This window comes from Oncorhynchus tshawytscha, linkage group LG13 (assembly GCF_018296145.1).
Source record: "Oncorhynchus tshawytscha isolate Ot180627B linkage group LG13, Otsh_v2.0, whole genome shotgun sequence".
Classification (NCBI taxonomy): Eukaryota; Metazoa; Chordata; class Actinopteri; order Salmoniformes; family Salmonidae; genus Oncorhynchus; species Oncorhynchus tshawytscha.
In genome coordinates, this window is record NC_056441.1 from 92,627,982 (window position 1) to 92,641,140 (window position 13,159).

Below are 13,159 nucleotides of genomic sequence, written 5' to 3' on the forward strand. Positions count from 1 at the left end.
ATACCTATCATTATACAGCGAGACACTGTTGTTCATTCAATGTAATTGGAGAATCCAGTGGGTTCTGGTCGTCTTTAATAATTGATTCTAAGATGTGTAATTGATCATGTGTATGTATTAGCTGTTTGTTCTTTGTTTTAGAGCCAATCAGACTGGAGAAGTGGTTTATCCATACATCTCCATTTTGGATAGATAACTCTTTGTGTTTTCTGTTTAGTGTTTTCCAATTTTCCCAGAAGTGCTTAGTTACATTGAGCTGATTTCTGAAATGCTGTTCCTTCTTTTTCCGTAGTGTATTTCTGTATTGTTTTAGTGATTCACCATAGTGAAGTTGTAGGTGCAGGTTTTCTGGGTCTCTATGTTTTTGGTTGAATAGGTTTCTCAATTTCTTTCTTCTGCATCTAACCATTTGTCGTTCATTTTCTTAGATTGTCTGCTTGAAATTTTTAGAATTAATAGGGAAGCTGAAAATTCAAATATACTGTTTAGGTTTTCTACGGCCAAGTTTACACCTTCACTATTACAGTGAAACCTTTTGTCCAGGAAGTTGTCTAAAACAGATTTATTTTTATTTTTGATTTAACCTTCATTTGACCAGGCAAGTCAGTTCAGAACAAATTCTTATTTACAATGACGGCCTACAGCGGCCAAACCCAGTGATTGAATTTGTTGTTGACCAATCGTTTTTTGGTGGGTTCCCACACTACTTTCCTTCCATCTATAGCATTTCTTAATATTATTCAGTTCCTTTGGCTTTGATGCCTCGTGACTGAGTATTGCTATGCTCAAGTAGTGTGATTCTACTGTGATCTTATAGGGGTGTCAGTGGGCTGACTGAACGCTCTGAGACTCTGGGAAAAGGTCATGGATAAAGTACTCTACCGTCAAGAGATGAACTACAGTGGTACCTACCGTAGGAGTCCCTGCAAAGCCTACCATGGACTATGTACATACCCAGCATGCGACAGAGCTGCAGAAGTTGTGACCCGTTTTTGTTGGTCGTGTTGTCGTAGTTGTCTTTCTCTCTAACTGGTCTCTCTGTCAGAATGTAAACAAAGGCAGGCTGGGGAGGGACTGGTCGGATAGTAAATGCCATCTTCTAATTGATAAGCGATGAATGTGAATTAGGCTCATTAATCAAGGGGCTGAGAGGAAGAGACAGTTCCTGTGTTCCACCGACCAACTGAGTGGAGTGCCTTCCTGACGGGAATAAAAATCATTATTAAGGAATTATTCTAAATAACATGATCTATTCTTTCTCAAACAGCAACTGACATACACCCTCAATAACAGTCCCAACCCCTGTTTATATTATGTCTGTGTTCCAAATGGAACCCTTTTCCTTATATAGTGCACTAACTTTGATCTGAGTCATATGAGCCCTGATCAGAATAAATAAGAATAAATACACTATATATGTATGGAATGGGACACAGCAATAATATAAACAGTGGTTGATATTAGCATAGCAAACATTGTTATCTTTTATTTCCAAACGCTTTCCATACACCAGCCTGCATGCCACAGATAGACAGACAACTTACTACAACACAGATTGTTGACCTATACAATGTGTTTATAGTCATGGTTGGTCAAGTACCTGGGTCCTGGTAGAGTCCTTTACATACATCCATACATGTCCTGGTAGTCCTCTACATACATCCATACATGTCCTGGTAGAGTCCTCTACATACATCCATACATGTCCTGGTAGTCCTCTACATACATCCATACATGTCCTGGTAGAGTCCTTTACATACATCCATACATGTCCTGGTAGAGTCCTCTACATACATCCATACATGTCCTGGTAGAGTCCTCTACATACATCCATACATGTCCTGGTAGAGTCCTCTACATACATCCATACATGTCCTGGTAGAGTCCTCTACATACATCCATACATGTCCTGGTAGAGTCCTCTACATACATCCATACATGTCCTGGTAGTCCTCTACATACATCCATACATGTCCTGGTAGTCCTCTACATACATCCATACATGTCCTGGTAGAGTCCTCTACATACATCCATACATGTCCTGGTAGTCCTCTACATACATCCATACATGTCCTGGTAGTCCTCTACATACATCCATACATGTCCTGGTAGAGTCCTCTACATACATCCATACATGTCCTGGTAGAGTCCTTTACATACATCCATACATGTCCTGGTAGTCCTCTACATACATCCATACATGTCCTGGTAGAGTCCTCTACATACATCCATACATGTCCTGGTAGAGTCCTCTACATACATCCATACATGTCCTGGTAGAGTCCTTTACATACATCCATACATGTCCTGGTAGAGTCCTCTACATGCATCCATCCATCCATCCATCCATACATACATACACAGTATGTCCTGGTAGAGTCCTCTACACACACACACACACACACACACACACACACACACACACACACACACACACACACACACACACACACACACAGTATGTCCTGGTAGAGTATGTTAGAAAGGAGCTGGGTATAAAATCTTACTATGCTGCACAGCATTAGGGCAGTGATTGGGGACATTTGTATTTATTATGGATCCCCATTAGTTCCTGCCAAGGCAGCAGCTACTCTTCCTGGGGTTTATTATGGATCCCCATTAGTTCCTGCCAAGGCAGCAGCTACTCTTCCTGGGGTTTATTATGGATCCCCATTAGTTCCTGCCAAACCAGCAGCTACTCTTCCTGGGGTTTATTATGGATCCCCATTAGTTCCTGCCAAGGCAGCAGCTACTCTTCCTGGGGTTTATTATGGATCCCCATTAGCTGCTGCCAAACCAGCAGCTACTCTTCCTGGGGTTTATTATGGATCCCCATTAGCTGCTGCCAAACCAGCAGCTACTCTTCCTGGGGTTTATTATGGATCCCCATTAGTTCCTGCCAAACCAGCAGCTACTCTTCCTGGGGTTTATTATGGATCCCCATTAGCTGCTGCCAAACCAGCAGCTACTCTTCCTGGGGTTTATTATGGATCCCCATTAGCTGCTGCCAAACCAGCAGCTACTCTTCCTGGGGTTTATTATGGATCCCCATTAGCTGCTGCCAAACCAGCAGCTACTCTTCCTGGGGTTTATTATGGATCCCCATTAGCTGCTGCCAAACCAGCAGCTACTCTTCCTGGGGTTTATTATGGATCCCCATTAGTTCCTGCCAAACCAGCAGCTACTCTTCCTGGGGTTTATTATGGATCCCCATTAGCTGCTGCCAAACCAGCAGCTACTCTTCCTGGGGTTTATTATGGATCCCCATTAGCTGCTGCCAAACCAGCAGCTACTCTTCCTGGGGTTTATTATGGATCCCCATTAGCTCCTGCCAAACCAGCAGCTACTCTTCCTGGGGTACAGCAAAATTATACAGTTAAACAATTGTAAAAACATTAGAATACATTCACATATTTCAAAACATATTAAGTGTCCTCCCTAAGGCTCCTACTCTACTACCACATATCTACAGCACAAAATCCATGTGTGTGTGTACAGTGCGTGTGTTATCGTGTGTGTTTGTGTATACATGTGTCGGTGTCTGTTTGTGTCTCTTCACAGTCCTCGTTGTTCCATAAGTTGTATTTTTATCTGTTTTTAAATCTGATTCTCCTGCTGCATCAGTTACTTGATGTGGAATAGAGTTCCATGTAGTCATGGCTCTATATAGTACTGTCACCATTTCTTACAAAAACAAGTAGTGATGAAGTCAATCTCTCCTTCACTTTGAGCCAGGAGAGATTGACATGCATATTATTAATATTAGCTCTCTGTGTTCATCCAAGCCATGCTGCCCTGTTCTGAGCCAACTGGAATTTTTCTAGGTCCCTTTTTGTGGGACTTGACCACATGACTGAACAGTAGTCCAGTTACGACAAAACCAGGGCCTGTAGGACCTGCCTTGTTGATAGTGTTGTTAAGAAGGTAGAAACTATGGCCTGTAGGACCTGCCTTGTTGATAGTGCTGTTAAGAAGGTAGAAACTAGGGCATGTAGGACCTGCCTTGTTGATAGTGCTGTTCCTTGCCACCCATTCTGAAACTAACTGTAGCTCTTTGTTAAGTGTTGCTGTCGTTTCAGTTTCTGTAGTAGTTGACGTGTATAGTGTTGAGTCATCCGCATACATAGACACACTGGCTTTATTCTAAGCCAGTGGCATATCGTTAGTAAAGATTTAAAAAGTAAGGGGCCTAAACAGCTGCCCTGGGGAATTCCTGATTCTACCTGGATTATGTTGGAGAGGCTTCCATTAAAGAACACTCTCTGTGTTCTGTTAGACAGGTAACTCTTTATCCACAATATAGTAGGTGGTGTTAAGCCATAACACATATTTTTTCCCAGCAGCGGACTATGATCGATAATGTAAAAAGCCGCACTGAAGTCTAACAAAACAACGCCCACAATCTTTTTATCATCAATTTCTCTCCACCAATCATCAGACATTTGTGTAAGTGCTTTGCTTGTTGAGTGTCCTTCCCTACAAACATGCTGAAAGACTGTAAAATACATCTGGTCAAACAATTTTTTTTCCAGAAGTTTACTACGGGTTGGTATCAGGCTGATTGGTCGACTATTTGAACCAGTAAGGGGGGCTTTAATATTCTTAAGTAACAAAATTATTTTTGCTTCCCTGCAGGCCTAAGGGCACACACTTTCTAGTAGGCGTGTAGCTCACTTGGTGCTTGCAACGCCAGGGTTTTGGGTTCGATTCCCACTTGGGAGCAGTATGAAAATGTATGCATTCACTACTGTAAGTCATTCTGGTTAAGAGCATCGGTTAAATAACTTAACTGTATAATGGAGGCTTAAATGGAAGATGTGGCAAATAGGAGTGGCAACATTGTCCACTATCATCCTCAGTAATATTCCATCCAAATTGTCAGACCCTGGTGGTGGTTTTGTGATGAATGAGCCATCTGATTCAATGAATGATAGAGCTGAGTTTGCCTTTTTCCCCAAAATGTAATTTAAGGTGCGCCAAAGCTTTTTACTATCATTCTTTATATAATTTATCTCTGTTTCATAGTGTAGTTTCTTCTTCTTTTTATTCAGTTTGGTCACATGATTTCTCAATTTGCAGGACGTTAGCCAATCGGTTGTTCAGACAGACTTATGTGCCATTCCTTTTAGCCTCCTCCCTCTCAACCATACAATGTTTAATTCATCATCAATCCACAGGGATTCAACCGTTTTTACAGTCATTTTCTTAATGGGTGTTTATTAGTAACTGGAATAAGCAACTTCATAAATGCATCAAGTGCAGCGTCTGGTTGCTTCTCATTACACACCACAGACCAGCAGCGTCTGGTTGCTCCTCATTACACACCACAGACCAGCAGTGTCTGGTTGCTCCTCATTACACACCACAGACCAGCAGCGTCTGGTTGCTCCTCATTACACACCACAGACCAGCAGCGTCTGGTTGCTCCTCATTACACACCACAGACCAACAAATATTCTTTACATCAACAAAGTAGGAATCACTACAAAACATCTTCTATGACCTCTTATACACTATATTAGAACCAGCCTGACCTCTTATACACTATATTAGGCCCAGCCTGACCTCTTATACACTATATTAGGCCCAGCCTGACCTCTTATACACTATATTAGGCCCAGCCTGACCTCTTATACACTATATTAGGCACAACCTTTGGAACTTTGCCCTGTTTAGGGTGCTGTCTTTCGGATGGGACGTTAAACGGGTGTCCTGGCTCTCTGTGGTCACTAAAGATCCCATGGCACTTATCGTAAGAGTAGGGATGTTATCCCCGGTGTCCTGGCTCTCTGTGGTCACTAAAGATCCCATGGCACTTATCGTAAGAGTAGGGATGTTATCCCCGGTGTCCTGGCTCTCTGTGGTCACTAAAGATCCCATGGCACTTATCGTCAGAGTAGGGATGTTATCCCCGGTGTCTTGACACTCTGTGGTCACTAAAGATCCCATGGCACTTATCGTAAGAGTAGGGATGTTATCCCCGGTGTCCTGGCTCTCTGTGGTCACTAAAGATCCCATGGCACTTATCATAAGAGTAGGGATGTTATCCCCGGTGTCCTGGCTCTCTGTGGTCACTAAAGATCCCATGGCACTTATCGTAAGAGTAGGGATGTTATCCCCGGTGTCCTGGCTCTCTGTGGTCACTAAAGATCCCATGGCACTTATCGTAAGAGTAGGGATGTTATCCCCGGTGTCCTGGCTCTCTGTGGTCACTAAAGATCCCATGGCACTTATCGTCAGAGTAGGGATGTTATCCCCGGTGTCCTGACACTCTGTGGTCACTAAAGATCCCATGGCACTTATCGCCAGAGTAGGGATGTTATCCCCGGTGTCCTTGCTCACTGTGTTCACTAAAGATCCCATGGCACTTATCGTCAGAGTAGGGATGTTAACCCCGGTGTCCTGGATAAATTCTCAATCTGGCCCTCATACCATCACATAATCATCCCCAGTATCCGATTGGCTATTTCATCCCCCTCCTCTCCCCAGTAACTATTCCCAAGGTCGTTGCTGTAAATGAGAATGTGTTCTCAGTCAACTTACCTGGTAAAATTGGGCTAAAATAAATAAAATCCTACTGCAGCAGGAGACAGAGAGACATATTATATTGTAACACCCCTCCTCCTACTGCAGAAGGGGGCAGAGGGACATATTATACTGTAACCCCCCTCCTCCTACTGCAGAAGGAGACAGAGGGACATATTATACTGTAACACCCCTCCTCCTACTGCTGAATGGAGACAGACGGACATATTATACTGTAACCCCCCTCCTACTGCAGAAGGAGACAGAGGGACATATTATACTGTAACACCCCTCCTCCTACTGCAGGAGACAGAGGGACATATTATACTGTAACACCTCTCCTCCTACTGCAGAAGGAGACAGAGGGACATATTATACTGTAACACCCCTCTTCCTACTGCAGCAGGAGACAGAGGGACATATTATATTGTAACACCCCTCCTACTGCAGGAGACAGAGGGACATATTATACTGTAACACCCCTCCTCCTACTGCAGAAGGAGACAGAGGGACATATTATACTGTAACACCCCTCCTCCTACTGCAGGAGACAGAGGGACATATTATACTGTAACACCCCTCCTCCTACTGCAGGAGACAGAGGGACATATTATACTGTAACACCCCTCCTCCTACTGCAGAAGGAGACAGAGGGACATATTATACTGTAACACATCTCTTCCTAATGCAGCAGGAGACAGAGGGACATATTATACTGTAACACCCCTCTTCCTAATGCAGCAGGAGACAGAGGGACATATTATATTGTAACACCCCTCCTCCTACTGCAGGAGACAGAGGGACATATTATACTGTAACACCCCTCCTCCTACTGCAGCAGGAGACAGAGAGACATATTATACTGTAACACCCCTCTTCCTACTGCAGAAGGAGACAGAGGGACATATTATACTGTAACACCCCTCCTCCTACTGCAGAAGGAGACAGAAGGAACTGTATCCATAATAGAGAGAACACTCTCCCATTCCAACGCCCTCATAAGGGCCTTTCCTCTGCTAAATGTGCCACAGAGTTCGTCATGCAATAAGCCACGCTGATGTCAGAAGAAATCCAATCAAAAGGCGTTTGACTCACAAATAACCCTCCCTGCGCCGGAAAGCTAATCGATGCATTTTCTGCATGGCTTATTGTTATCCAACGGGGGACGTCCGCAGGCGGTTGGCTAACCAATCCTCTAGTGAAAACTGAAGCGCGTCCCAAATTACACCCTATTCCCTATATAGTGCACTACTTTAGACCAGGGCCCTATGGAACCCTATTCCCTATATAGTACACTACTTTAGACCAGAGCCCTATGGAACTCTATTCCCTATATAGTGCACTACTTTTGACCGGAGCCCTATGGAACCCTATTCCCTATATATAGTGCACTACTATAGACCAGCCCTATGGAACCCTATTCCCTATATAGTGCACTACTTTTGACCAGAGCCCTATGGGCCACGACTGAACTATAGCATATAAAACATTTTACTGGCACGGAAAAATGATAAATGGAATTCAGGGATTTATTGTCAAATTCCACTTTTTTTCTTAGAATGCACTCATACTGTATTTACATATTCTAATGTTATCAGGTATTTGTTGTTGTGTTATTTCTTTGCATATATGAATACATTAGCATAACGGGTTAGAACAAACGGGGTAGATATCAATCAAATGTATTTCAATCAATCAAATTTATTTACAAAGCCCTTCCTACATCAGCTGATATCTCAAAGTGCTGTACAGAAACCCAGCCTAAAACCCCAAACAGCAAGCAATGCAGGTGTAGAAGCACGGTGGATAGGAAAAACTCCCTAGAAAGGCCAAAACCTAGGAAGAAACCTAGAGAGGAACCAGGCTATGTGGGGTGGCCAGTCCTCTTCTGGCTGTGCCGGGTGGCGATTATAACAGAACATGGCCAAGATGTTCAAATGTTCATAAATGACCAGCAGGGTCAAATAATAATAATAATCACAGTAGTTGTCGAGAGTGCAACAAGTCAGCACCTCAGGAGTAAATGTTAGTTGGCTTTTCATAGCCGATCATTAAGAGTATCTCTACCGCTCCTGCTGTCTCTAGAGAGTTGAAAACAGCAGGTCTGGGACAGGTAGCCCGTCCGGTGAACAGGTCAGGGTTCCATAGCCGCAGGCAGAACAGTTGAAACTGAAGCAGCAGCACGGCCAGGTGGACTGAGGACATCAAGGAGTCATAAGGCCAGGTAGTCCTGAGGCATGGTCCTGAGTATCTCTACCGCTCCTACTGTCTCTCTGTCTTGTGAATGTCGAGACGGTGAGTTAAATCACCAACGAAGCATTAGTGCTGTTATAGATTGCAACAGAAAGACAATGTATTCCATTGAGCCCATGTCAGCCATTACCAGGGTGTGTTTGACAGATCATTAAAAAACATTTCCACAGTCGTAATATTAACGGGACAAAACAACTGGCACAACTAGAGCATGAAAGAGTCACTGTAAAATGAAAGCAATCCATCCAGAGAGATTTTACAACCCTCAAACACAGGAAATAGATGGCTGATAAAAAGACAATCCTCTGGTGGGAACAGAGCAATTAGTGAACTAGTAATTGTCCATTAGAGAGGCCAGAGATCCCCTGTGTAATGCACTATGAGTGAGACAGAGAGTGGGAGGAGGGCTGTGGGTGTATCACACACAATGTTTATGTGTCTCCGAGAGTGGTTTCATGTACCCACAGTGCTGTGGAAGATATAGCATAATGTCTGTTGTGTACAGGCTCATGTTTATATATAATATATATATATATGAGAGAGAGAGAGAGAGTCCTCCACGACCCCACACATGCCTTGCCACCCACAGTCTCCTAAGCTACCCCACACATGCCTTGCCACCCACAGTCTCCTAAGCTACCCCACACATGTCTAACAACCCATACTACCCTACCCTACATGTCTAACTACCCATCTTCACTACCGTACACAAATCTAACCACCCATATCATACTACCCTACACATGTCTAACCACCCACAGACTCCTAACCTACAAGTATAACCACCCACAATCCACCTACACTACACATGTCTAACCACCCACAGTGTCCTGCCCGATACACCTTTAACCACCCACAGTGTCCTGCCCGATACACATTTAACCACCCACAGTCCCCTACCCGATACACATTTAACCACCCACAGACCCCCACCCCACACTGGTCTAACCACTTACAGTCTCCTACCCTACAAATGTCCAACCACCCACAGACACCTACCCTACACATGTCCAACCACCCACAGACACCTACCCTACACATGTCAAACCACCCACAGACACCTACCCTACACATGTCCAACCACCCACAGACACCTACCCTACACATGTCAAACCACCCACAGACACCTACCCTACACATGTCAAACCACCCACAGACACCTACCCTACACATGTCCAACCACCCACAGACACCTACCCTACACATGTCCAACCACCCACAGACACCTACCCTACACATGTCCAACCACCCACAGACACCTACCCTACAAATGTCCAACCACCCACAGACACCTACCCTACACATGTCCAACCACCCACAGACACCTACCCTACACATGTCAAACCACCCACAGACACCTACCCTACACATGTCAAACCTACCCTACATCACACATGTTGTTCCTTCTAAATACTTTACACTGAATTCTCCCTTTAAGAAATATATGTATTGCTTGAAGTATCCCTTTAAGAAATATATGTATTGCTTGAAGTATCCCTTTAAGAAATATATGTATTGCTTGAAGTATCCCTTTAAGAAATATATGTATTGCTTGAAGTATCCCTTTAAGAAATATATGTATTGCTTGAAGTATCCCTTTAAGAAATATATGTATTGCTTGAAGTATCCCTTTAAGAAATATATGTATTGCTTGAAGTATCCCTTTAAGAAATATATGTACTGCTTGAAGTATCCCTTTAAGAAATATATGTACTGCTTGAAGTATCCCTTTAAGCAACATGTAATTGCATTAAGCTGCACATTCACAGAGCCGTCTGCTATCTTTGTAGGGAATGACTTAATCATGTGACTGTGTTGTCCTCCAACTAGAGACTGGGTGCTGATCCACTGTTGTTCATTAAGGGTGCAGATTCACACAACTTCAGGGCTCAGACACAAGTGTGTACACTCAGACACATGTATGTACACTCAGACACATGTATGTACACTCAGACACATGTATGTACACTCAGACACATGTATGTACACTCAGACACATGTATGTACACTCAGACACATGTATGTACACTCAGACACATGTATGTACACTCAGACACATGTATGTACACTCAGAGACATGTATGTGCACTCAGACACATGTATGTACACTCAGACACATGTATGTACACTCAGACACATGTATGTACACTCAGACACATGTATGTACACTCAGACACATGTATGTACACTCAGACACATGTATGTACACTCAGACACATGTATGTACACTCAGACACATGTATGTACACTCAGACACATGTATGTACACTCAGACACATGTATGTACACTCAGACACATGTATGTACACTCAGACACATGTATGTACACTCAGACACATGTATGTACACTCAGACACATGTATGTACACTCAGACACATGCATGTACACTCAGACACAAGCATGTACACTCAGATACATGCATGTACACTCAGACACAAGCATGTACACTCAGACACATGTATGTACACTCAGACACAAGCATGTACACTCAGATACATGCATGTACACTCAGACACAAGCATGTACACTCAGACACATGTATGTACACTCAGATACATGCATGTACACTCAGACACATGCATGTACACTCAGACACATGCATGTACACTCAGACACATGTATGTACACTCAGACACATGTATGTACACTCAGACACATGTATGTACACTCAGACACATGTATGTACACTCAGACACATGTATGTACACTCAGACACATGCATGTACACTCAGACACATGCATGTACACTCAGACACATGTATGTACACTCAGACACATGTATGTACACTCAGACACATGCATGTACACACACAGATTCACACTACAGACACACTTGCACAAAAACACACGAACGGATGCAAACACACACACTCATGCACACAACCTTCAGGCTCTGTGGATAATGGGGGGGGGGTCGTTAGGGGGGGTCGTGGCCCTGTCCGACAATACCCCCGGACAGGGCAAACCAGGCAGGATATAACCCCACCCACTTTGTCAAAGCACAGCCCCCACACCACTAGAGGGATCTCAACAGACCACCAACTTATTACCCTGAGACAAGGCCGAGTATAGCCCATGAAGATCTCTTCCACCGCACGAACCCGAGGGAGGGCAAAACCGGACAGGCAGATCACGTAAGTAACAACCCACTCAAGTTACGCACCCCTCCTAGGGATGGCATGGAAGACCTACTACTAGTAAGCCAGGAGACCCAGCCCTGTAATAGGGCAGAGAAGCCCAGTAGAGAGAAAGGAGCCGGCCAAGCAGAGACAGCAAGGGTGGTTCACCTTCGCTCCCCTGGGCCAGACTACACTCAATCATAGGACCTAATGAAGAGATGAGTCTTCAGTAAAGACATAAAAGTCAAGGCTGAGCCTGTTTCTCTCACATGGATAGAATGTTGCTCTATAGGAGAAAGCCCTGCCTCCAGCTGTTTGCTTAGAAATTCTAGGGACGGTAAGGAGGCCTGCGTCTTGTGACCGTAGCGTACGTGTAGGTATATACGGCTGGACAAAATCAGAGAGATAGGTAGGAGCAAGTCAACATAATGCTTTGTAGGTTAGCAGTAACCAGTGTAGAGGCTAGCACTGGAGTAATATGATCAAATGTTTTGGTTCTAGTCAGGAATCTAGCAGCCGTGTTTAGCACTAACTGAAGTTTATTAGTGCTTTTTGCCGTTAGCCAGAGAGTAGAGCATTGCAGATGCAGAATACTACTGTACCAGACTGATGATGCAGAATACTACTGCACCAGACTGATGCAGAATACTACTGTACCAGACTGATGATGCAGAATACTAATGTTCCACACTGATGATGCAGAATACTAATGTTCCACACTGATGCAGAATACTACGGTACCAGACTTATGATGCAGAATACTACTGTACCAGACTGATGATGCAGAATACTACTGTACCAGACTGATGCAGAATACTACTGTACCAGACTGATGCAGAATACTACTGTACCAGATTGATGCAGAATACTACTGTACCAGACTGATGATGCAGAATACTACTGTACCAGACTGATGCAGAATTCTACTGTACCAGACTGATGCAGAATACTACTGTACCAGACTGATGATGCAGAATACTACTGTACCAGATTGATGCAGAATACTACTGTACCAGACTGATACAGAATACTACTGTACAAGACTGATGCAGAATACTACTGTACCAGACTGATGCAGAGTACTACTGTACCAGACTGATGCAGAATACTACTGTACCAGACTAATGCAGAGTACTACTGTACCAGACTGATGCAGAATACAACTGTAAAAGACTGATGCAGAATACTACTGTACCAGACTGATGCAGAATACTACTGTACCAAACTGATGCAGAGTACTACTGTACCAGACTGATGCAGA